This window comes from Poecile atricapillus, chromosome 34 (assembly GCF_030490865.1).
Source record: "Poecile atricapillus isolate bPoeAtr1 chromosome 34, bPoeAtr1.hap1, whole genome shotgun sequence".
In the NCBI taxonomy this organism is placed as follows: domain Eukaryota; kingdom Metazoa; phylum Chordata; class Aves; order Passeriformes; family Paridae; genus Poecile; species Poecile atricapillus.
The window spans coordinates 3,839,971-3,862,327 of NC_081282.1; the positions used below are offsets into that span (position 1 = coordinate 3,839,971).

Consider the following 22,357-nt stretch of genomic DNA (forward strand, 5'->3'; position numbering starts at 1 on the left):
ACACCTGGGGACACCTGGGGACACCTGGGGGTACCTGGGACACACCTGGGATGGAGAGGATACATCTGGAACTCACCTGGGGGGACCTGGGGACATCTGGGGACACCTGGGCTTTCTAATCTACACATTTACACTTTTCCTATCTAACTTGAACATTTGTTTTCATGTGTCACCATGAAAACATGCACATGAATTTCATATTATATGAAATTCAGTGTTTCCTTGAATCCTAGAACTAAATATTAAAAACAAGGGCACACAGTCTGTATCTCAGACTCCAACATCTGCCCCTCTCTGTTTAAAAAAAACAAACCAAAAAAACAATAAAGAAAATCAACCTAAATCTTTTATTGGATTACTTTTCAAGAAGGGTTATTTTTCCTTCACTCATGTTTTAACAAATGAGGCTTTACAATATTCATTTTCCCACTTTTTCACACGAAACCCAAAGTTCATCGCTCTCGCACGCGGGATCAAAGCCGTTCAGCCGTCAACTGCGGTCTCGATACGGTTCACATCTGCGTGCTCGCTCTTCTGCTCTTTGGGCCGTCCGTTTGTCTCTGCAGCTGATGAGTTTCCAGGTTCTTCTCTAGGAAGTTACTTCTGCTTTAAACCTGTGAATACACAAACATACACTTTCCTCCAAATTATTAATTGAAATGAATTTTTTAATCTTTTTGCTTCTGAACTTTTGACCAGAACCAAAGAATTCTCTCTCAACTTTGCTTGAGTCTTGTTAGAACAATACCTGATAATTGATGGAACTGGCTTCGTAAAAGACTTGTTTAAAAAGGACCGTTCAAGAATTATTTGCAATAGATATAAGATCTTTACACTTTTTCCAAAAATTTAAGATTTATAAGGTTTTTATACTTCCGAGGCATAGCCTTGGTTCCCCCCCTTTTTTTGTAATTAAGTAAGGTATTTGTTTTTTTTGTTATGACAATGAAAAACCATCAAATTAAAACACTTGCACATGTATACACATATAGGAAATAACACTTTTACAGAAATCAAAAACTTATTAAGAAGATTCATCATTAATATTATGCAATATTAAACTTAACTGCATAATCTGTAATATGAATTACTAAATATACTAAATATATACTCTCATCCCAGAGTCTGTCACTGCTGATAAATCAACGGAAGATTGGAAAATCATGTCCGGATAACAATTCTCCAAGCCCGCCGTAAAATCCAGCTGCTATATTAATTCACTAATTGCCAAGTCCAATTGACCTGAGTATTGTTTTGATGCAGAAAACTTCTGGGTTTATTGGTAAATTCTCTATCCAGGTAAAGTCAAGGCTTGGCCAGAGCCTCATCTGGAAAGATGTCTCTTTAGTCATTTTCAAAGCAAGGGGTTTAAAAATAGCAGCTATAAGATGCTTAAAACACAGCAAACTTTTAAAAGGCATTTGTATAAAACAATGATCAGATGTCTTAGGTAATTGACTAATTAAACCATTCAGTTGTTAATTTAATCTGAAGTTTCTTTCATAACCCTTGACTTTCAACCATGACACATTTTCTTAGAATTCTGGAAACTAAAATAATAAAGCTACATTGGATTAGGTAAATGCAAATCATCTTAAACAAGGAGAAGAGTAAAAACCAAGACAAAAAAACTCTGTATAGAAGCAGCTGCATAACTTATTTACCAAGATGCATCTGTAGTGAGAAAACAAAAAAATCTCAAATGACACGTGTCTAAAAGGTAATTACACAAAGATATATTAAAATATGTATAAAGCTGCCTGTAAATACAATGACACTTTATACATAATGCTCATCATAGAAATCTATAAATTTACATTATAGAATGAATATGTCATCAGTGAGTGTCTGAGGAAATCAAGATAATAAATTTAAAATATTCACGTCTTAGTGACTAAAAATGAATTAAAGTGAAAAACTTTAAAATTTTTTGTAAATAACAATCACTAAGTTTTTTATGCAACTTTTAGAAAACTAAAACTGTAGAGATTATAACAAACAATAGAACTTCTAATGAAATCACGGGTGTCACAAATTGCATTCACCTCTATTCTTAAGCAGGTGTTCAGCGGTGTTCTGTCACCACTGTTTCAGTTGTAATTATCTTCATCTCTATAGGAAAATAACTATGCATTTTAAACAAATGTCTTCAATAAAACATAAAGAAATTTAAATTTTAACTTGTTAAAAAATAATTATGATAAAAGGAAGTAACAAAACTTAACGTCAAAAAATACTAAAGTTATAACTTAAGTAAAAAACACTCAAACTTAAACATAGTGAAATTTAACTTTGCTTAATCATATTAACACAATCTATATAAGATGAAAACACAACTTAATCTTACTCTGTTATTATAAAAAAAAGGCAATTAAAAGTTTGGTATACACTTCTTTGAACACAATATAACAGGAATATTGATTCACTATAGAGGTTATAGGGATGCAACAAATTTATCACAATTCTATGTTATCTGGTTTTGAGAATAACTTATAATAACTGCACATGTTATTAAAAATACCATTCGTAACAAGAATTTGCTTGGTATACGCTTAAATTTGTTAGGATTTTTAGAATTCAGTTTTACTAGAGAAAAAATACAACACCACAGATTTGGTAATTTGCGATTCAGCTTTTGTAGTACTTTTCAGAAACATTAAGTTTAACTTTTTTAACTAAAATCTAAAATCCTAATTGGTATATATGCTGTTATACAGGTTTTGTTTTGTTTTTTTTTTTTTTTATAACAAGAGGACTCACATTAAAATTTCTTTATTAAAATTGTAAAAAAAATACCAAGCAAATGGGTAATATACGGTTAATATAACTTTGAGATTACTGAAAACTGTATTGAACTAAATGTACAATACACTTATTCAAATGAAAGGTTGAAAATGAAAGAAACCTGTCATTAAATCCTTTTTCTGTAGGATTAATCATATGATTTTTCAACTTAATTTTAAAGAAATGCATCTTGTAGAAACTGACTGTAACTACAGTAATACTGCTTGATCACTCTATATCATACAATACTACATTATCAGTAGATGTATAGAGAAGATAACATTTTCAAAACTTTCATGTATTGAGAATACTGAAACTGAAGAAAAATCTTTTAAATTTCTTGGGATGCATAAATATAATTTTCTATGTTATTCTGTAAAAACAAAACCAACAGATATCATTAGAAATACAACATCTATATGTATTCTATTACGCAACATTTTAAAGCTTTTTGATCCATTTTTGAAGGCACTTCAATAAGGGCTTCTTTCTGAAGCTTGTGACCGCTATAATTTGCAGATAAGCCAGTAATGCATCTTACAATGCTTTTGATTTTTGCTTTTCGGCTATTTTTCTGAAACCATCCCAGAGATGCTGGAGTTTGTATTGACATGTCCCGTAACCCTGAGTCCATGTCTGTGGGAGGATTTGTAGAGTGAACGAACTGTGCATTAGCACGGCTGTGCTCAAAAGACTCTTGGCTTTGTGTGGTATCCAGCGAATCAATCTGCTGCGGTGCAGCTGTTGTTTTTTCCAGCTGTTGTTGCTCTGCTGCAGCTGTATTGCCAAGCGAATTCAATTTTAAAAGTGCCGCCGCAGCGCTCGGCGCACGCCGAGGCTCGGTTTCTCCACCCGCCTGTGCCCCGGCTCCGGGCTGGGCACGGAGGGACGGGACCACGCCTCCCTGTGACGTCACAGGCACCCCGGATGAGGGCTGGCCTGGGGGCGGTGCCGCAGGCGGGGTCTGGAGCTGCGGCTGTGGTTGCGTCACTGGGGACGTCACGTTGACTGACAGCTGTGGCTCAAAGCCCACCCCTGGCAGGCGGGGCGCAGGGGCCGCCGTGCCCGTGGAGGTCCCGGACCGCTCTGGGTCGGGCCGAACCCTCCCGTACCCTCCCAGGGGGGACAGGGCTGTCCACTCCACTCCCTTAGGGCCGGAAAGGGACTTGGCTGCCGGCACGCAGGCGGCCAAGGAAGTTTTCCCCTCCCTCTTCTGCCTGCAACAGTATACCGGGTGCTGGAACAGTTTCAAGAGAACTGAGACACTCTTGCAAAAGCTCTAAGACCCCTTTGTGCAGATTCTGCCCGCGTTTTAGAATTGCCTCCTCGCCTCTGTATAGTTGTTTTTCTGGGCTTTCAACAGGCTTAGACATTCTCTTTCCTAAGGTAGATTTCCGGGAGGCTGACACAGACTTTACAGCGTGCGGTAACAAGCATTCCGCATCTGGCTGAAACAAACCCTTCTGTTTTTCTGGACCCATAGTGTCCTTTGCCTGAGTTTCAGACTCCGATTTACTGGCGATGACTTCATAAGTCACTGTAGAAGCCGTTAGAAGTTCAGCTGCTACCTCGTCTCTAAGAGTGGTTTTTTCATATACTCTCACATTTATCTTCTCCCACAGGCTTGGGGTAAAAATTTTGTCTGAATTCATTTTAGGGAATTCTACCCGTACCCAGGATAGAAGGCTTTTAAGCTCATCCGTGGACACAGAGATCGGGTGCTCCTTTACCATAGCTTCCAAAATAGCCAAAACCTCCCCCTCAGGTCTGGACACGTTTCCCATATTTTTGCTCCCTTTTGACGGCTTACCTGACCTCAGGCTCAGCTTTCTCTCAGCTCCTCTATCCGTGATCCGTTCCACAGCTCACAGACGTCCGGCTTGGCTTGTCTGCTCTCACCAGCACCGGGATTACCAAGATCTTTTTCCCCTTTCCAGGGAGTTTTCCGGCTTTCTGCTGTCTTCTCTTTTTTCCTTTTTTTTTTTTCAACAGGAGCCTTCAGTTCAAAGTACCCCAAGTTTGGGAGCCACTTGTCTCTTTATGGACTTTTTGATTTGGGTTCTTTTTCCCTTTGAACTGAAGATTGATGAGAGGGAGCATGGTTTTCTCTCGTTCGGTCTCAGTTGTTAATTTTTTGTTATCAGCATTACAAGGTACAAGGAGCTATGTGCACTATGATACAAAAGGGGTAAAATGGCTAACAAAGATCTTCTTCAAGGTCTTTTATATGTCCATTTACCCAATTAACAGGTGCCAACTAAATTATTTTTCTTAGTGACCCAATGACCCAACACCTGTGTGCTGCACTGTGACATTTTCTACCCAATCACCTACTACTACCCAAACACCCCAGGAGAAGAACATGAAGAAGAAAGAAGAAGGACAAGAGACAACACCCTAAATCCTCCATCTTGTCTCCTGTTCTCTAAACTACTTTTTCACCCAGTGATTTAAGAAACTTTCTAATCTACACATTTACACTTTTCCTATCTAACTTTAATATTTGTTTTCATGTGTCACCATGAAAACATGCACATGAATTTCGTATTGTATGAAATTCAGTGTTTCCTTGAATCCTAGAACTAAATATTAAAAACAAGGGCACACACTCTGTATCTCAGCCTCCAACATGAGGTGAGAGCATCTCATAGGGTCTGGGGGAGCACCAGGATGCACTTGGACCCGGAGCATTGCTCAGAGGAGGTGGTGAGGGACAAAGCTTTTTGCCAGGAAACAGCAGCTGAACAGGTGAGCCAGTGTGGATTTGCAGGGCTGATCTTTCTGCTTTTCCCTTTTGATTCCATCTTGGCAGTCCCTCCTCAGTGCCCTCAATCTGTCACAAGAGTTCCAAAAAAAAAAAAGGCTGAGCAAACAGTGAAAATAAGGGGTACAGGTACGGTAGAATACAGTTGTACCCCACCCCCAACCCTAAACAGCAGCCCTAACAGCGCTCCCATTTCCCTGAGGCAGCTGCAGGCAGGAATCCTAAAGCAGCAGAGTGCCAGAACCCCGAGAGGTGCAGGCAGTACACCGCGTTCTAGGGCCAGTTGAGAAGAGATAGTGGCCACGTAGGTCCCGCTTGTGTGGGATAACCAGGGGTTTCCAGCCCCGGCCCACCCCGGGGTCTCCGTTCATCCGCAACCGGGGAGGCTCCCAAACCTCATCAAGGCGGCGGTTCGTTCGGATCCACAGCAATACCGCTTGAAGAGTTTCGCTCCGCAAGCCTCAGCATCCCAGCGGGGCTGAAGCATGCAGGCGAAGGACCCAGCCATTGTCAGGAGACCGCGAGTGTTGGGTTTTCACAGATGTGCTGCTAAGATCTTGCACTGATATTTGGTTTTCTTTATTGTACCTGTCCAAGAGACAACAGCCTGCCAGAAACGTGCCAGACGGTGAGGCGGCCTTCCCTTGTGCCCCACGTGGCTTCTCGTCCCCACGCATATGAGAGCTAAGTCGAAGTCCAAGACCTACAGAGGGGCATAAAAGCGGTGTGCCAGGTAAGCACTCGTGCCCAAGGATTCTTGAGTGAGCTTTGGAGATGTGGAGGTCCAAGCTGTGTCCCCTTAGGCCACCTCAAGGGAAAGCCTCACTTTGGCTCACAGTGCTGAGGTGCGCAGGACAGAGCAATCCCGGGGTGTGTCGCGTCACTTTTCTACCGTGCCTTCCGTGCCTTTCGTACCTCTCGTGTCGTACGTGCCTCGCCTTATCCCTTCCGGGGGCTTATCAGAAACCCCAGTGTCTCTCTTAACATCTCTGATCTCTCTGAGAAGAACATGCAGAAGAAAGAAAAAGGGACAAGAGACAACACCCTAAATCCTCCATCTTGTCTCCTGTTCTCTAAACTTTTTCACCCAGTGATTTAAAAAAACTTTCTAATCTATACCCTTACACTTTTAGCTTTTTCTATCTAACTTTAACATTTGTTTTCATGTATCACCATGAAAACATGCTCATGAATTTCACATTATATGAAATTCAATGTTTTTCTGGATCTTATAACTAAGTATCAGAAACAAGGGTACGCACTCTGTATTCCAGACTCCAACATTTGCCCCACTCCTTAAAAAAAGAAAAAAAAAAAAAATCAACCCAAACCTTTTCTTTGATTAATTTTCACTCAGGGTTATTTTTCCTTCTCTCAAGCCCTACGCACCAACAACAGAACTGCTGCTCTGTTCTACAGAGCGCTCTGCCTCCAGTTTTGAACATCAGTTAACTAACCACTCTAAGCTAGAGAAATAGATCTAGGTTGCTAACTTAACCGGTAGCTTAATTTGTCTAATTGCTTTAAAGTTTCTGCTGAAACTACTTGAATTGAAAGCTGAGTTGTTATAAATATCTATCTGAAATTTCATGAGTCAAACTCTTCACAATGAAGTGTGACTAAGATTGATATAAGGTTACAATAAGATGTTGCCTCTTTATATAGAACATGCTAAATAAAAAGAAAAATTGAATATTATACAAAAATCTATTTTCACTGAGATAAGGTACACTTTCTTTTGAGTTAACTAAAAGAATCAATGCAGGTGAAATTGCATCACAAAGCGATCAACAAAATGATACAGCTCAAGGGGGATACCTGATTCACCTTCATATTCAAGGACTTTATCTCTCATGCAGGATTCTGAATCTTGACACAGTTCACACCACGCTTTAACAAATGAGGCCTTACAATATCGATTTTCCTACTCTTTCACACGAAACCCAAAGTTCATCGCTCTGTCATGCGGGATCAAAGGCGTTCAGCCGTCAACTGCGGTCTCGATACGGTTCACATCGGCGTGCTCGCTCTTCTGCTCTTTGGGCCGTCTGCTCGTCTCTGCAGCTAATGAGTTTCCATGGTTCTTCGCTAGGCAGTTACTTCTGCTTTGAACCTGTGAATACAGAAACTACACTTCACTCCAAATTGCTAATTGAAATTAATTTTTAATCTTCTCGCTTCTGAACCTTTGACAGGAACCAAAGAATTCTCTCTCAACTTTGCTCGAGTACTGTTAGAAGAATACCTGATAATTGATGGAACTGGCTTTGTGAAGGACTCGTTTAAAAAGGACCGTTCAAGAATTATTCGCAATAGATATACAATCTTGGCGTTTTTTCCAAAATCTAAAATACATACATAGTGTTTCCACGCTTCTGAACCGCAGCCTGTTTCCTCCCCCTCTCTTGTAAACAAAGGTCCAATATCCACTGTCTTGTTCTGACAGTGAAAAACCATCAAAGTAAAACACATGCATATGTATACATATAGGAAATAATACTTTTACAGAAATCAAAAACTGATTAAGACGGTGCATAATTAATATTATGCGATATTAAACTTATCTATATAATATGTAATATGAATTACTGAATGTACTAAATATATACTCTCATCCCAGAGTCTGCCACTGCCGATAAATCAACGGAAGATTGGAAAATCATGTCCGGATAACAATTTTCCAAGCCCACGGTAAAATTTGTCTAATTGCTTTCATCCCAGAGTCTGCCACTGCCGATAAATCAACGGAAGATTGGAAAATCATGTCCGGATAACAATTTTCCAAGCCCACGGTAAAAATCCAGCTGCTATATTACTTCACTAATTGCCAAGTTCAATTGACCCGAGTATTGTTTTGATCCAGAAAACTTCTGGCTTTGTCAATTCTCTATCCAGGTAAAGTCAAGGCCTGGCCCAGCGCGTCAGGCGCAGACAACGAGGCGTTCAGGGAACTAGCGGCGAGCCCTTTCCGCCCCTACCCTCTCACCCAGGGGCAACAGCACCGGGTATCGGACAAACCTCCGTCAAGCAGCAGCAGCCGAGCAGATGAACCGGTGCATGGATTTGCAGGGGGGATCTGGATTTGCAGGGGGGATCTTTCTCCTTTTTTCCTTTTGATTTCATCTTCCTAGTCCCTCCAAAGCGTCCCTAGAAAAAATGGGGATGATGAGGACGAAAGTAGTTGAAACTGAGGGAAGCAACTCTGTTGGGGAGGGTGAAACAGGGAAACCTTATGAATGTGATTGTTTGTCAGAAGATTCTGAAAATATGAAGGCTAGAATCAAAGTAGAAATGAAAGCCTGCTCCGAGTCCTAGGATACCGAGTGCCGGTTAACCAAAGAACAATAGCCTAGCCAGTTGAACGAGAATCCCTGCTGACAAAACAATGTCCTTCTGCTGATCGAGAAGTCCAAAGGTAAAGAAGCAAGGAAAGAACTTGTAAAGCTTTGTAGAGTCTAAAGGGCAGCACTGTACGTTAATATAGGGAAGCGCATAGGCCGTATGTAAACTCTTTAGTGGCCGTGTCTCATGGTGATCGGTTACTAAGAATTAGAATATTCACGATAGAAAAAGATATATTGGATTGTAACAAGAACTTCGCTCTCAACTCTTACCCCTCTCTCAGCTCCCCTCTCCCCCGCTCTTACCTCTGAACCCCGCTCCCTCACCTCCTTCCCGTCTAGCCCTCTCCCCCACTCTTAACTCTCAGCCCCCTCTCCCTGCTCCTACCTCACTAGTCTTCCCTGCTCTCTACCTCTGGTTTTTCCCTCTTTCCCTCTATTGCTCTCTTATTCCCTCCCTCCCCTTTCCCAACCTCTCCTCCCCTGCTCTTACCCGTTCTCTCTCCCCTTCCCCGGACCACGCGGACGCCGAGGCCGGCGGCAGACACGGATCTCCCCTCTTTTTACCCTTATAATAAATTGCTTATACTTGAACAGCTTGACCCCGGAGAAGTCTCTCACCGCGAGTGAGCGTTTTTACACACCAATACCTGGCGCCCGCACGTTTACGAGCCATCCCACGACTCCTCCATCGGTGAGACACTGCTCCATCATCACTGGCAACTACGAAGACAGGTTTTTTCACCCTTTAAGGCCGTCTAGAGCGCAGTTTATGCGGCCGATCACCATAACACCGTAACTCTCTTTCCACTGTTCCGCGGCACCCTCGGGCACCGGCCGGCCGTCGCTCAGCAGCGTCGGCTCCGAAGCTCTAGAGGTATCCGCCGCGTGGCTTTTTCGGGGCGCACGTTCCGAACGGCGTCCGCACCCCTGGTTTCCGCAGGGCCCCGTGGCATTGAGAAGGGTGGCAAAGCCACGCCTCTTCTGTGCTACACGGGACATCCCCTGCGTGGTTTCTTCGGGGTGAAGGTTGCCAAGCAGCGTCTGAACCCCCGGTTTCCGTGGAGCCCCCGAGCTCAGGGGGGCGTTGCGAGGCGACGTCTCACCTGGGCTAGGTGGGCAAAGCCTCTACGTGGTCGAGCAAGGGGCAGACGCTGTCACAGCATCTACACCCCGAACTCTCTAAAAGTTTTTCTGCTGCAGTGTCCGCACTGTAGTTTTCAGACGACTCTGCAGCGTGGTTATGTGCGAGTATTACTAAGTGACACCCGAGAACGGACGGGAGGTGCCTGGCCAGCACCCATCGCCCGAGCTCTGAGAGACGAGCCGACATCATTAAAATAAGAGGTGAGTCACAAACCAGTCTATCACGGGTCAAAACTATTCAACCCCAGAAAAAAAGCTGTATAAGCAACTAAAATTTTCACTAAAAGCCGGCCAAAGTAAATTGCCTAAACGAGAACTAAAAACCCTCCTAACCTGGACTCTAGTTAATTTCCCAAACGCAAAACACTCAGAATTTTTCACTAGAGATTTTTGGGACACAGTTGGTAATAAGCTTTTTAATAACATCTCTCGCCGAACTGTGGCGGCCGCTAAGCTCCTCCCAGCCTGCAGAGCACTCGTAGAAATGCGTGCTGCCAATACACAACGCGTGACGAGCCCCCCGTACCCCCGCATCTCCTACCCCTCCCCCCGACCACGCGGCCCCCGCATCCTCTGTCCCCGCCGGCCCCCGTCCTTTCCTGCCCACTGAGACCGGCGTGCCCCCGACCACGCGGCCCCCGTTCCCCCTACCCCAGTTCCGGCACGCTCCGTTCCCACCCCTCCCACCGCCCGCCCGCTTTTGCCTCCCTCCTGCCGTCCCAGCTACCCCCGATGTTGCGGTCCCGCCCCGTTCCGCCGTCCCCGCGGTTATGGGCCCCGCCGCCGCCGTCCCCGCGGCCCCGCCTTCCCCCGCCGACACCGTGGTTCCCGGCTCCGCCACCCCGCCCACCCTCGGCATCGCCGTTCCCGCAGCTCAGCTCCCCTACACCCCCTCCGTGCCGCCCGCGCCGCCTCGCCGCCCTACAGGCTCCGCTTTCCCGGCGCCCGTGGAGCTGCCAGCCCCGCCGCCGCCGCCGTCCATCGACACCGATCCGAGCGGTGCGGCCCGGGCCGATCCGAAACTCCCGCTGCCGTACACCACTCCCCCATGCTGCCCTGCGGCGCTGACGCCATCCACGCATGCGCAATCACTGCTTTTATCGCCGAGGCTCCTGCCGCCGTCCCCGCGCTCCCCGCGTCTCCCCCCCCGTGTCAGCCTGTCAAACCGCGGAGGGGGAGAGAAATGCCCACTTCTAAAACACCAGAACAAGTCCAACAATACTAGCGTCACGCAGTTTCAAATCACCGAGTTGAAAATTTCCAAAGGAATCCAATTGCAAAATACCAGAATACGGGGTTCCAAAATTCCAAAATGATTCTGTTTCAAAATAGTAAACTAGTGAGTTCCAAAATATGAAAAGCACCCAGTTTCAAAATATCAAATTGCAAAATACCAGTTCTCAGATGTCTTACACCGGCAGGATTCCCAAACCCAAATGAATGCAATTATTGTCAAAACGGGATCTGCGCTACCAAAACGACTATTTTCTTCCCTGAAAAGCTTTCCCTGGTGATCATCAATACACGTAGTTATTTTGATCATTTAGCCGGGCGTAATAGAAATTTTACTTTAAAACCCAACATTTGTAGGGGTCATCAGCTTGCGTCCGTGACCCGCAGCCTCCGGGCGGGACCGCCGGGGCCGGGATCGAAGCACAGAGCGAGCCCGGTCCCCGCGGCTGCGCGGGGAAAGACCGAGCGGCGAGCAAAGGGAGCATTTATAAACTATATCGATATTTCACTGAAATTCAGGGCAGAGCAGCGACGGGGGCGCTCGGGTTCGGCCAGGATTAGCCCTAAACAAGCCGGGCAAACCCCCGACCGCTCAAGGGAAGCGGAAGTCAGTAACCGGTAATCGCCTAGGACCCCGTGAGGAATTTCCTCCGTAATCACAAACCCAGCACGCAGGGGATTTATGCGGCAGAATCCCAATTTCGGCCACGGCACCCGGAGGAGGAGACCGGTTCTCTATCGCGGAAATGAAAGCCCAGCACCCCGGCATTTTGGGGACGGACAGCGGGACACGTAAGGGAGGGAACGACCGGCAGCACGTTTCTGCGCCTCACCCCCAACCCCCCCCCCACTCCAAGGTGCAGCAGCCTCAGGCGTGACCGGTGAGGACAAGAAGGGAGCAGCTCCCGGCAGAGGCAGTTTTGAGAGGGTTACCCGGGCAAGGCTCGTGAAGGGAGCCGCCGGAGGGGCCAGCGGGGGCATCCCAGGAGTTCCTCCGGGAACGAGGGTCACGGCACCCAGCAGGGACCGGGGGATCAGGCGGTTTCACCCGGGCGGGGAGCATCACTTTAAGATAAAGCCGAGAGAAAAGCCCGTCCTGCCGAGCAGGGTCACCCGAGCGGGCGGGGCAGCACGCACATTCCCGGGGGGGGGGGGGGGGGCGGGGGGGGGGCGGCAGTTTTCAGTTTTCCTCTTCTACCTCGCTACTCCATCTCCACAGCCCCAAAGAAGGGATGGGTTATCAGGAAAAAAGGCGTTTAAGCTGAGGGAAAAAGCTTTCTTTTCCCCCATCGCCTGTGTTTGAATTGAAGAGAAATCTACTTCCCCTGCAATTTTGATAGTCTCAATTGGAGGTAACGCTGCCTTTTCTGTGCTGTTAGAGATATTAATTGATAGAGAATGCCCATTTTCTATTTTTTTCCACTTTAAGTGGAAAGGGAAAGCAGCGATGATGCTTTTTTATGGATCTGAATTAACCGAAAAATGCCCCCTTTTCAATCACCAGAGAGATTTAAAGTGAGGAAAACCACTCTTTTTCCCAATATTTGACGGGTTTAAATTAAAGGGGAGAAGCCATTTATTTACCACTGTATCCGTTTAAGTGGAGGTAGCTGCCCCATTTGCTCATTTTTAGCGTTGCCTTTTCCAGCATGTCCTGGGGTGACTTTATGATACCGGTATCCCCAATCGTCTGGTTTATGTTAAATATTAAGTTCTGCACCTTTAAGACTGGCTCCGAAAGCGAGAGCGGGGGGAAGAAGAGGCACGCCGTTTGCATTAAGGAACAAACATCACTCCCACACATCTCGCTCCTGGACCGTGGTGTCCGCAGCACGGACAGACAGCGGGACAGAGCTTCTCTCTGACTTTTAGTTGGTTTTAGCTAGCTGAGGCAGAGGAGTTCCCTGGACCTTTGTTTTTTTTTCCTTTTTTTGTTTCCTTGGATCTGTGCAAACCTGCTCCGGACCGAACACCCGGCCAAACCCCGGGAGCTCACGCCTTTGGCCCACCGGGGCCCGGGCCTCGGCACTTTTCAGCGCCGGAAGGACCGCTAGGAACCCGAGCGAGGCGAGCTACACCACATGAAAAGGACTTTTCTTCCTAGACTTGCCATCCCATCGAACAGTGAGAGGTTTTATTATTTCATATTATTCAATTTCTGTTAAATAAACAGCTTTTTCCACTTCTTTCCAAGGAATTTTTTTTTTCCTTTCCTGGACCAGTTGGTAGGGAGGGGTCATTTCCCTGGGGAAATCCCCATTTGGAGTTTTCCTCCCTAATTTGCCCTAAACTAGGACACAGCATTTCAAGGGTTTAAAGCTGCATTTCAGGGTACCTCTACCCACGCCCCGGCACCAAATATTTCCAACAGGAGCGAGTCCAGCAGGTATGTAACGGTAATGCCAACTGCGAGTCTATTCTTTTTCTTCTTTTCATTTATAATGTAGAGAGCCCGAATTAGAGGTCCCTGTGAGACACCATTCATATCTATACTATTCTTCTCCACCGTAATTAATCACAGGGGGAGTGCTACTTAGTAATCACTAATAAATAATTATGCAAGTCCATAAATTATCCAAATTAGCCGGCAACACTGCTGAAACACAAAGTTTTGCTTCTTACCTTTTTTTTTTTTCCTTTGCTCCATTGCTCTGAGAAATTGCAGTAAAAAAAGAAAACACTGTCTTTTCCCAAAAAGTTTTCTTCTACGCAGAGCTCCTTACCTCAATTTTAACTCAGAGGAGCCAAACAGCTACGGTCCCTCCGAGGGCTTTTATACCCGGTGGGATTTGCCGCCTCCCCTTTCCCAGGCATCGTGGGAAAAAGAGGCGGGCTCAATTAGGGGTATATTAACCCCAGGCTGTGCTAAGGGGCATTATTCCCTCCAAGGGAATCAGCTGGGCTAAAGAGCTTGTCTCTCATTTCAGCGAAGAGGCTCTTTCAATTTACTCCAGCCTGCTTTTAGCAGGTATCTTTTGGGCATTTGAAGCAGCAGAGGTTTTGAAAACACCTTGAAGAAAACATTATTGAACACAGGGAGTATTTAAGTTCATGATTTTGGGTTGGGAGTTCAGGGGTGATAAGATGCTTTTATAATGATTCTTCTGTTTGTTTTTTTTTTAGGAGGATTGCAGTTTCCTGAAGTTCTAGGTCACGTCAAGTGCGATACTTCAGATTCTCTCAGCAGATTCATCGTGACACAAAAGGGAACCGCTGCGGCAGCTTTCCTTAGCAGCAGATCGGTCTCTCCAAGGGATTCGCTTCGGAGAAATAAGTCGAGGGCTGTGGTCACAGAGGGGATCGAAGCAGGGCAGTGGGTTAGGAATCACACCGGTTAGGGTTTTGAGTCAGCTACGGGGAGGGGGAGGTTTGAGAACTGGCCTCTGGGGCCACCGTGAGGGAAAGGCTCACTTTGGCTAACAATGCTGAGGCGGGCAGGGCAGAGCAGTCCCAAGGTGTGTCGTCACTTGTCTGTCGTGCTTTCCGTGTCTTCCGTTCATCTCGTGCAACATGTCTCTTGCCTTAGTCCTCCCAGGAGCTTATGAGAAACCCCAGGTCCTTCCGGTCATCTCCCATCTTTGCGTTCCTCGGCCCGGGGCCGACGCCGGCGAAGTTTCGATTCGGGAGGTCAGACAGGCGTCAGAATCGCATCTCTCTTCAGAAGCATCCGATCGGATGTCTTCTTAGGTCTTGTTCTCAGCTGTGTTGACAGCTGTATGCAGTAATCTTTCTTTACAGTGGATAAGGACTTGTGCCGATTCAAAGGCAGGCAGAGGCTTCCAGCCACAGGATTCTCAGGCATCCGTCTCCGCGGTTCTCGGAATAAGTCGTTCCGTTAGCATCTTTTTCCTCCGGGGTCATCCGAGCCCGGCGGGCTCGCCTTCGGTCCCCCCTCGGTCATCTCGTTCAGCATTCTCTAGGTCCTCGTGAGGACTTTCTCGTCTCAGAGAGTTTTCTCTCCCTGTCGTGTCCCCTCGTGTCACGGGTGTCTGGGGGTATTCGGTCCGGAACTGCTCTGCCCTGCCGCCCGGCCCCGTTGCAGGTGTTCAAGGACAAGTCCCGGGCACTTGTAAGTGGAGACTCGTAATACGGGCTGTAGTTGGAGTCTAGGTAGTATTCTTATGTTGGCAGAAGGTGTCTGGAGCTGTGAAGTTACCCTGCAGCACTTTGACTTTTTTCCTAACTTTCTTTCAGATGCGGATGGATCGACCTACCGGCAGAGCGCCCCGTCCCAGATGAGGGGATCCCCCCGAGAAGGTCGGTCATGGTTTTTCTTTGCAGCGGGGCTGGAACCGGTCACTGTGTTACAGCTCTGCTCTTTGTCTTTATTTTCAGGAAGTAAAGCCGGATAGCAGCAGCGAAGGCGAAGCATTGTGAAGGTGAGCCTCGGTTGGTGGAGAGAAGCAGTTGTTCTTGCTGGGGTCTCAGTTTCTGGTGCAACTTCCAGCATTCCTGCTTGTTTGTGTGTTTTAGGCTGCCTCCTGATGTTGTGCTGAGGCCCCATCACTGACCTGCCAAGAGACCCGGTTTGCTTCTCCGGTGAGCCCCAGCAAACGTTACCGGAGTCCGTGACGAAGCCTCGACCTCGTCCACCTGAAGGCGCGGTCCGGGTAGCCTTTAGCCACGGCCGAGGAGTCGCGGCGAGTCGGGGGCGTCGGGAGGAGCGGCGACGGCGCGCTCGACTTTTAGCGACGCTGCATCGCGTCCTCTCCGTTTATTCTAGGTGTGCCCCGTGACGACGGCGTCCGCCTCGGAGCGTGGCCGAAGCGTGCGGCCCGAGGACCCGGGCGTTCCTAAGAGACGGTGAGTAGGAGCATAGTTGGGGTTTGGTGAATATGCCACTAAGATTCTGCACTTATATTTGGTTTTCTTTATCATAGGTGATGATACTTGTCTGAGACAACAGCCCGGCGGGAGAAGAACTTCCCAGACGGTGAGGTGGCTTCGTTTGGCCCCTGACCGGCCTCTCGCCGTGACTCACGTCTTCAGCCATCCGAGAGATAAGCGGAGCCTGCAGAGGGGATCAAAGCAGGGCGGCGGGTCGGGACTCAGATCGGTTTGGGTTTTTGAGTGAGCTTTGGGGATGGGGAGGCTCTAGAAATGACCCCATAGGCCCCATGGAGGGAAAGCCTCACTTTGGCTCGCAGCGCTGAGGCGGGCAGGGCAGAGCAGTCCCAGGGTGTGTCGTCACATGTCTCTCGTGTCTTCCGCGCATCTCGTGTAACATGTCTCTTGCCTTAGCTCTCCCAGGGGCTTTTGAGAAGCCCCGGGGTCCTTCCGGTCATCTCCCGTCTTTGCGTTCCTCAGCCCGGGGCGACACCGGCGAAGTTTCGATTCGGGAGGTCAGACAGGCGTCAGAATCGCATCTCTCTTCAGAAGCATCCGATCGGATGTCTTCTTAGGTCTTGTTCTCAGCTGTGTTGACAGCTGTGTGCAGTAATCTTTCTTTACAGTGGATAAGGACTTGTGCCGATTCAAAGGCAGGCAGAGGCTTCCAGCCACAGGATTCTCAGGCATCCGTCTCCGCGGTTCTCGGAATAAGTCGTTCCGTTAGCATCTTTTTCCTCCGGGGTCATCCGAGCCCGGCGGGCTCTCCTTCGGTCCCCCCTCGGTCATCTCGTTCAGCATTCTCTCGGTCCTTGTGAGGACTTCGTCGTCTCAGAGAGTTTTCTCTCCCCGTCGTGTCCCCTCGTGTCTCGTGTCACGGGTGTCTGGGGGTATTGGGTCCGGAACTGCTCTGCCCTGCCGCCCGGCCCCGTTGCAGGTGTTCAAGGACAAGTCCCGGGCACTTGAAAGTGGAGATTCGTAATACGGGCTGTAGTTGGAGTCTAGGTAGTATTCTTATGTTGGCAGAAGGTGTCTGGAGCTGTGAAGTTACCCTGCAGCACTTTGACCTTTTTCCTAACTTTCTTTCAGATGCGGATGGATCGACCTCCCGGCAGAGCGCCCCGTCCCAGATGAGGGGATCCCCCCGAGAAGGTCGGTCACGGTTCTTCTTTTGCAGCGGGGCTGGAGTCAGTCACTGTGTTACAGCTGTGCTCTTTGTCTTTATTTTCAGGAAGTAAAGCCGGATAGCAGCAGCGAAGGTGAAGCCTTGTGCAGGTGAGCCTCGGTCGGTGGAGAGAAGCAGTTGTTCTTGCTGGGGTCTCGGTTTCTGCTATAACTTTAATCCCTTGTTTTTTTATGTTAGGTGGTCTACTTGCAAGATATCCCAGCCCAGGATGCCAGAGGACAGGTGGGTGCAAGCTCTAAGTGTGTTTTGGTGTTTAAGTCCCTGGTTTGCTGATAATGTTTAGTTCTCTAAGATAGAATGAAAGAGCCATATCACGAATCCCACCTTGTGGATCCCGACACGAATCGGTGTCACGGACAGGATTCTGAGAGACAGAAGGGGTCGCAGATTTGTCGTGCACTCGGTATCGGGGGAAAGACGTTTCGCCTCAGCCGCCCCTAGCCTGCCACGCTGGTGAGCAGTGTCTAGAAAGCAAGGGAGGCGATTCGAATTTTTTAAAAACTGCACACGCCTAGATGCAAAGCACCCCACACTCATTTGAGGGCTCTGTCTTCAGAATTTTACAAGGGATATTTGAATGCAAGAGTTTGGACCGACTGATTTTTCTGTTTCAAGTACTTGTTTGCTGATAATGTTTAGTTCTCTAAGATAGAATGAAGGAACCACATGACAAATCCCACCTTGTGGATCCCGACACGAATCGGTGTCACGGACAGGATTCTGAGAGACAGAAGGGGTCGCAGATTTATTGTGCACTTGGTATCGGGGGAAAGACGTTTCGCCTCAGCCGCCCCTAGCCTGCCACGCCGGTGAGCAGTGTCTAGAAAGCAAGGGAGGCGATTCGAATTTTTTAAAAACTGCACACGCCTAGATGCAAAGCACCCCACACTCATTTGAGGGCTCTGTCTTCAGAATTTTACAAGGGATATTTGAATGCAAGAGTTTGGACCAACTGATTTTTCTGTTTAAAGTACTTGTTTGCTGATAATGTTTAGTTCTCTAAGATGGAATGAAAGAACCACATCACAAATCCCACCTCGTGGATCCCGACACGAATCGGTGTCACGGACAGGATTCTGAGAGACAGAAGGGGTCGCAGATTTGTCGTGCACTCAGTCTCGGGCAAAGACGTTTCGCCTCAGCCGCCCCTAGCCTGCCACGCCGGTGAGCAGTGTCTAGAAAGCAAGGGAGGCGATTCGAATTTTTTAAAAACTGCACACGCCTAGATGCAAAGCACCCCACACTCATTTGAGGGCTCTGTCTTCAGAATTTTACAGGGGATCTTTGAGTACGAGAGGTGGGACTGAGTGGTTTTTCTTCTGTTTAAGTCCCTGGTTGGCTGACAAGCTTTCGTAGTCCAAGATGGAATAAAGGAACCGCATCAGGAATTCCACCTAGCGGATGGTGCCAGTCATATTTTCTGTTTCGTCCGAGGTTCCGTGCAGAGAGGCAGAGCCGAAGTTCGCGATCGGCCGCACCGAAGCCGGCGCGGGGGACGTCTCGACGTACGCATCCTATCGAGGATGGGTCTTGTCCTATTACGTTACAAAAGGTAAGCGTCACAGGTGGAAGTTGGGATCAGGGGAAAAGCATTTATAATCAGTGGAGCCAATTTGAAGTTAAGGTACAGGACAGGGCTGTAGTGGGGTGGGCCCCTCTGAAGCCAAGGGAGAGGGTTTCTTTTCGAGCTCCCCAGAGCCTTTGCCGGGCAGGGCAGTTCCAATCCATCCTCCCACGCTCTCGTGTTTCACGTCGTCGGCCGTCTCAGCCTCTCGACGTCGTCGTGGATTTTTTCGTCCGAGGAACCGGCCTTCACGTCCCCGCGGCTATCGCCACGTTCACCCGGCAGACATCGCCTGCGCTCGCCTCTGTAAGAAGTGCCTTGTGCTGTGCTCACCTCTGTAAAAAGTGCCTTGTGCTGTGCTCGCCTCTGTAAAAAGTGCCTTGTGCTGTGCTCGCCTCTGTAAAAAGTGCCTTGTGCTGTGCTCGCCTCTGTAAAAAGTGCCTTGTGCTGTGCTCGCCTCTGTAAAAAGTGCCTTGTGCTGTGCTCGCCTCTGTAAAAAGTGCCTTGTGCTGTGCTCGCCTCTGTAAAAAGTGCCTTGTGCTGTGCTCGCCTCTGTAAAAAGTGCCTTGTGCTGTGCTCGCCTCTGTAAAAAGTGCCTTGTGCTGTGCTCGCCTCTGTAAAAAGTGCCTTGTGCTGTGCTCGCCTCTGTAAAAAGTGCCTTGTGCTGTGCTCGCCTCTGTAAAGTGCTTTGTGCTGTGCTCGCCTCTGTAAAAAGTGCCTTGTGCTGTGCTTGCCTCTGTAAAAAGTGCCTTGTGCTGTGCTCGCCTCTGTAAAATGCATTGGTTTGGAGCTGCCCTGCCCTGGCCCATAGTTAGAGTTAGGTAGAACAGGTATAAAAGGTTATAGTTCCTCTTTTCTATGAGGTTTTTGTGTATAAAATGTGTGGGCCTAGAGGGGGGCTGAGTCATAGCTATCATACAATCCCTCACTGACCACCTTGTGTTGTCTTGCAGGTCTCTGATGCCTATTTTCTGAGGATCTACCATTTGATGTTGAGAAGCAGCAGCGAGAAGATGTCTCGGGGCATTTTGTTCAGCACAGTGTTTCAAATAAGGGTTGCGGTCACTGTGTGAGTTAGAGTCTCCTGCTGTGTGCCAGAGCGTGTCTGTCTGTGAGAGTCGGTGGGTCTGGGTGTGCTTGTGTGTGTGCGTGTTGTGCGGTTCTAACCTTGTGTGTATTGCTTTTGCTTTTCAGGACTTTAAATTCACTTTTAAATTTAGAATAAAAAATCCCCAGCTGGGGGGGTTTTTTTTTTTTCCCTCCCAGCTGGGGTTTTTTTTCCTCGGTCCCGGCCGGTCTGCGAGGCGACAGTCATCGCCTAAGTTTGGGCACGGACCGGCCCCGGACCGGGGTTTTCGTCAGGCAGGCGGATCTCGAGGCTCCCGGGAACCGAGTTCCCGTGGGGTAGGAGGGGTGTGTGTGTGTGTGTGTGTGTGTGTTGTGCGGTTCTAACCTTGTGTGTATTGCTTTTGTGTTTCAGGACTTTAAATTCACTTTTAAATTTAGAATAAAAAATCCCCAGCTGGGGGGGTTTTTTTTTTTTCCCTCCCAGCTGGGGTTTTTTTTCCTCGGTCCCGGCCGGTCTGCGAGGCGACAGTCATCGCCTAAGTTTGGGCACGGACCGGCCCCGGACCGGGGTTTTCGTCAGGCAGGGTGATTTCGAGGCCCCCGGGAACCGAGTTCCCGTGGGGTAGGAGGGGTGTGTGTTGTGGGGTTCTAACCTTGTGTGTATTGCTTTTCAGGACTTTAAATTCACTTTTAAATTTAGAATAAAAAATCCCCAGCTGGGGGGGTTTTTTTTTTTTCCCTCCCAGCTGGGGTTTTTTTTCCTCGGTCCCGGCCGGTCTGCGAGGCGACAGTCATCGCCTAAGTTTGGGCACGGACCGGCCCCGGACCGGGGTTTTCGTCAGGCAGGGTGATTTCGAGGCCCCCGGGAACCGAGTTCCCGTGGGGTAGGAGGGGTGTGTGTTGTGGGGTTCTAACCTTGTGTGTATTGCTTTTCAGGACTTTAAATTCACTTTTAAATTTAGAATAAAAAATCCCCAGCTGGGGGGGTTTTTTTTTTTTCCCTCCCAGCTGGGGTTTTTTTTTCCTCGGTCCCGGCCGGTCTGCGAGGCGACAGTCATCGCCTAAGTTTGGGCACAGACCGGCCCCGGACCGGGGTTTTCGTCAGGCAGGCCGATTTCGAGGCTCCCGGGAACCACGTTCCCGAGGACCACCGCCAGCAGGGTTATAACGGGGCGGTCGAGAGGAGAGCGAAGGTGAGCGTTCGTGTGAGCAGAAGCCGGCTTCTGTGGCGAATGAGTATTGTGTTTTCTGCGTGCTCCTTGTGGTTTGGGGGAGCAGTAATAATGAAACAGTGTGCATTGTCCTTTTCAGAAATGGTTATATTATGTTAATATGTATTTGGCTTGTATTGTTCTGTATTTGCTGCTGTGTTTCTCTGTATTGCTCTGTATGTGAATTAGGAGTTTTTCAGTGTGTACAGCAATTGTATTGTATTGTACTGCATTTGTATCCAGTTTCTATGTGTTTTTCTGTACTGTAAATAAATTCATTCAATAAAGTTGCCTCACCCCTAATAAAGATGATCCCCCCCACCCCCTCCTCCCCAACCCTTGTGTCTTTGGTGTGGTGTAGTCATTATTTTCATTCTATTTCTTGCTTTTCTGTCTCTTTCTAACCTTATTTCTGTCTGTCACTTCCTCTATTTTTCTGTTTCTTTGCTCTCTGACTCCAACCCTTTATTTTCCCTCCAACTCTGTTTCCTTTCCTTCTAGCTCCGAGTTAGACAGACAGCAAATGGAGTCGATTCCTTTCCACTGTAACTCAGTTCCAGTGAACAGGAATCGTCTCTGTTTCCTTTCTCTCTAGCTCTGAGTTAGACAGAAAAGAAATAGAGTCGGTTTCTCTCCACTCTCCCTCTGTCTCTTTTCTCTCCAACTCTGTTTCTTTTCCCTCTAGCTCCGAGTTGGACAGACAGCAAATGGAGTCGATTCCTTTCCCCTGTAACTCTGAGTTACAGGGACCAGGCATCGTCTCTGTTTCCTTTCTCTCCACCTCTGAGTTAGACAGAAAAGAAATAGAGTCGGTTTGTCTCCACCCTTCCTCTGTTTCTTTTCCCTCTCGCTCCGAGTTAGACAGACAGCAAACGGAGTCAATTCCTTTCCACCGTAACTCAGTTACAGTGACCAGGAATTGCCTCCATTTCCTTTCTCTCTACCTCTGAGTTAGACAGAAAAGAAGTAGAGCTGTTTTCTTTTCCCTCCAACTTTGTTTTCTTTCCCTCTAGCTCCGAGTTAGACAGAAAGCAAACGGAGTTGATTTCTTTCCACTGTAACTCAGTTACAGTGAACAGGAATTGTCTCTGCTTTGTTTCTCTCTACCTCCGAGTTAGATGGAAAAGAAAGAGAGTTGGTTTCTTTTCCCCATCCCTCTCTTCTTTTTCTTTCCACTTCAACTCTGTTTCTTTTCTCTCTCACTCAGAGGGAAAGGAAATAGAGTTTTTATTT

The 22,357-nt window shown here is 47.7% G+C and overlaps 3 long non-coding RNA genes across 3 annotated transcripts; 2 read left to right on the top strand and 1 right to left on the bottom strand.

Annotated features, from left to right (window-relative positions):
• Window positions 1-7,389: 7,389 nt before the first annotated feature.
• LOC131590718 (uncharacterized) lies at window positions 7,390-9,726 on the bottom strand. Its single transcript, XR_009280197.1, has 3 exons — window positions 9,540-9,726; window positions 8,567-8,695; window positions 7,390-7,661 (listed from the first exon to the last, which is right to left on the bottom strand). It is a non-coding gene; the product is annotated as an uncharacterized LOC131590718 (long non-coding RNA).
• A 4,843-nt stretch (window positions 9,727-14,569) lies between these two features.
• On the top strand, window positions 14,570-15,901 carry LOC131590725 (uncharacterized). The gene is made up of 3 exons (XR_009280199.1): window positions 14,570-15,525; window positions 15,604-15,647; window positions 15,742-15,901. It is a non-coding gene; the product is annotated as an uncharacterized LOC131590725 (long non-coding RNA).
• Window positions 15,902-16,002: 101 nt separating this feature from the next.
• On the top strand, window positions 16,003-21,171 carry LOC131590724 (uncharacterized). Its single transcript, XR_009280198.1, has 7 exons — window positions 16,003-16,071; window positions 16,149-16,308; window positions 17,185-17,247; window positions 17,327-17,370; window positions 17,459-17,503; window positions 18,716-18,833; window positions 19,799-21,171. It is a non-coding gene; the product is annotated as an uncharacterized LOC131590724 (long non-coding RNA).
• The last annotated feature ends 1,186 nt before the right edge of the window (window positions 21,172-22,357 follow it).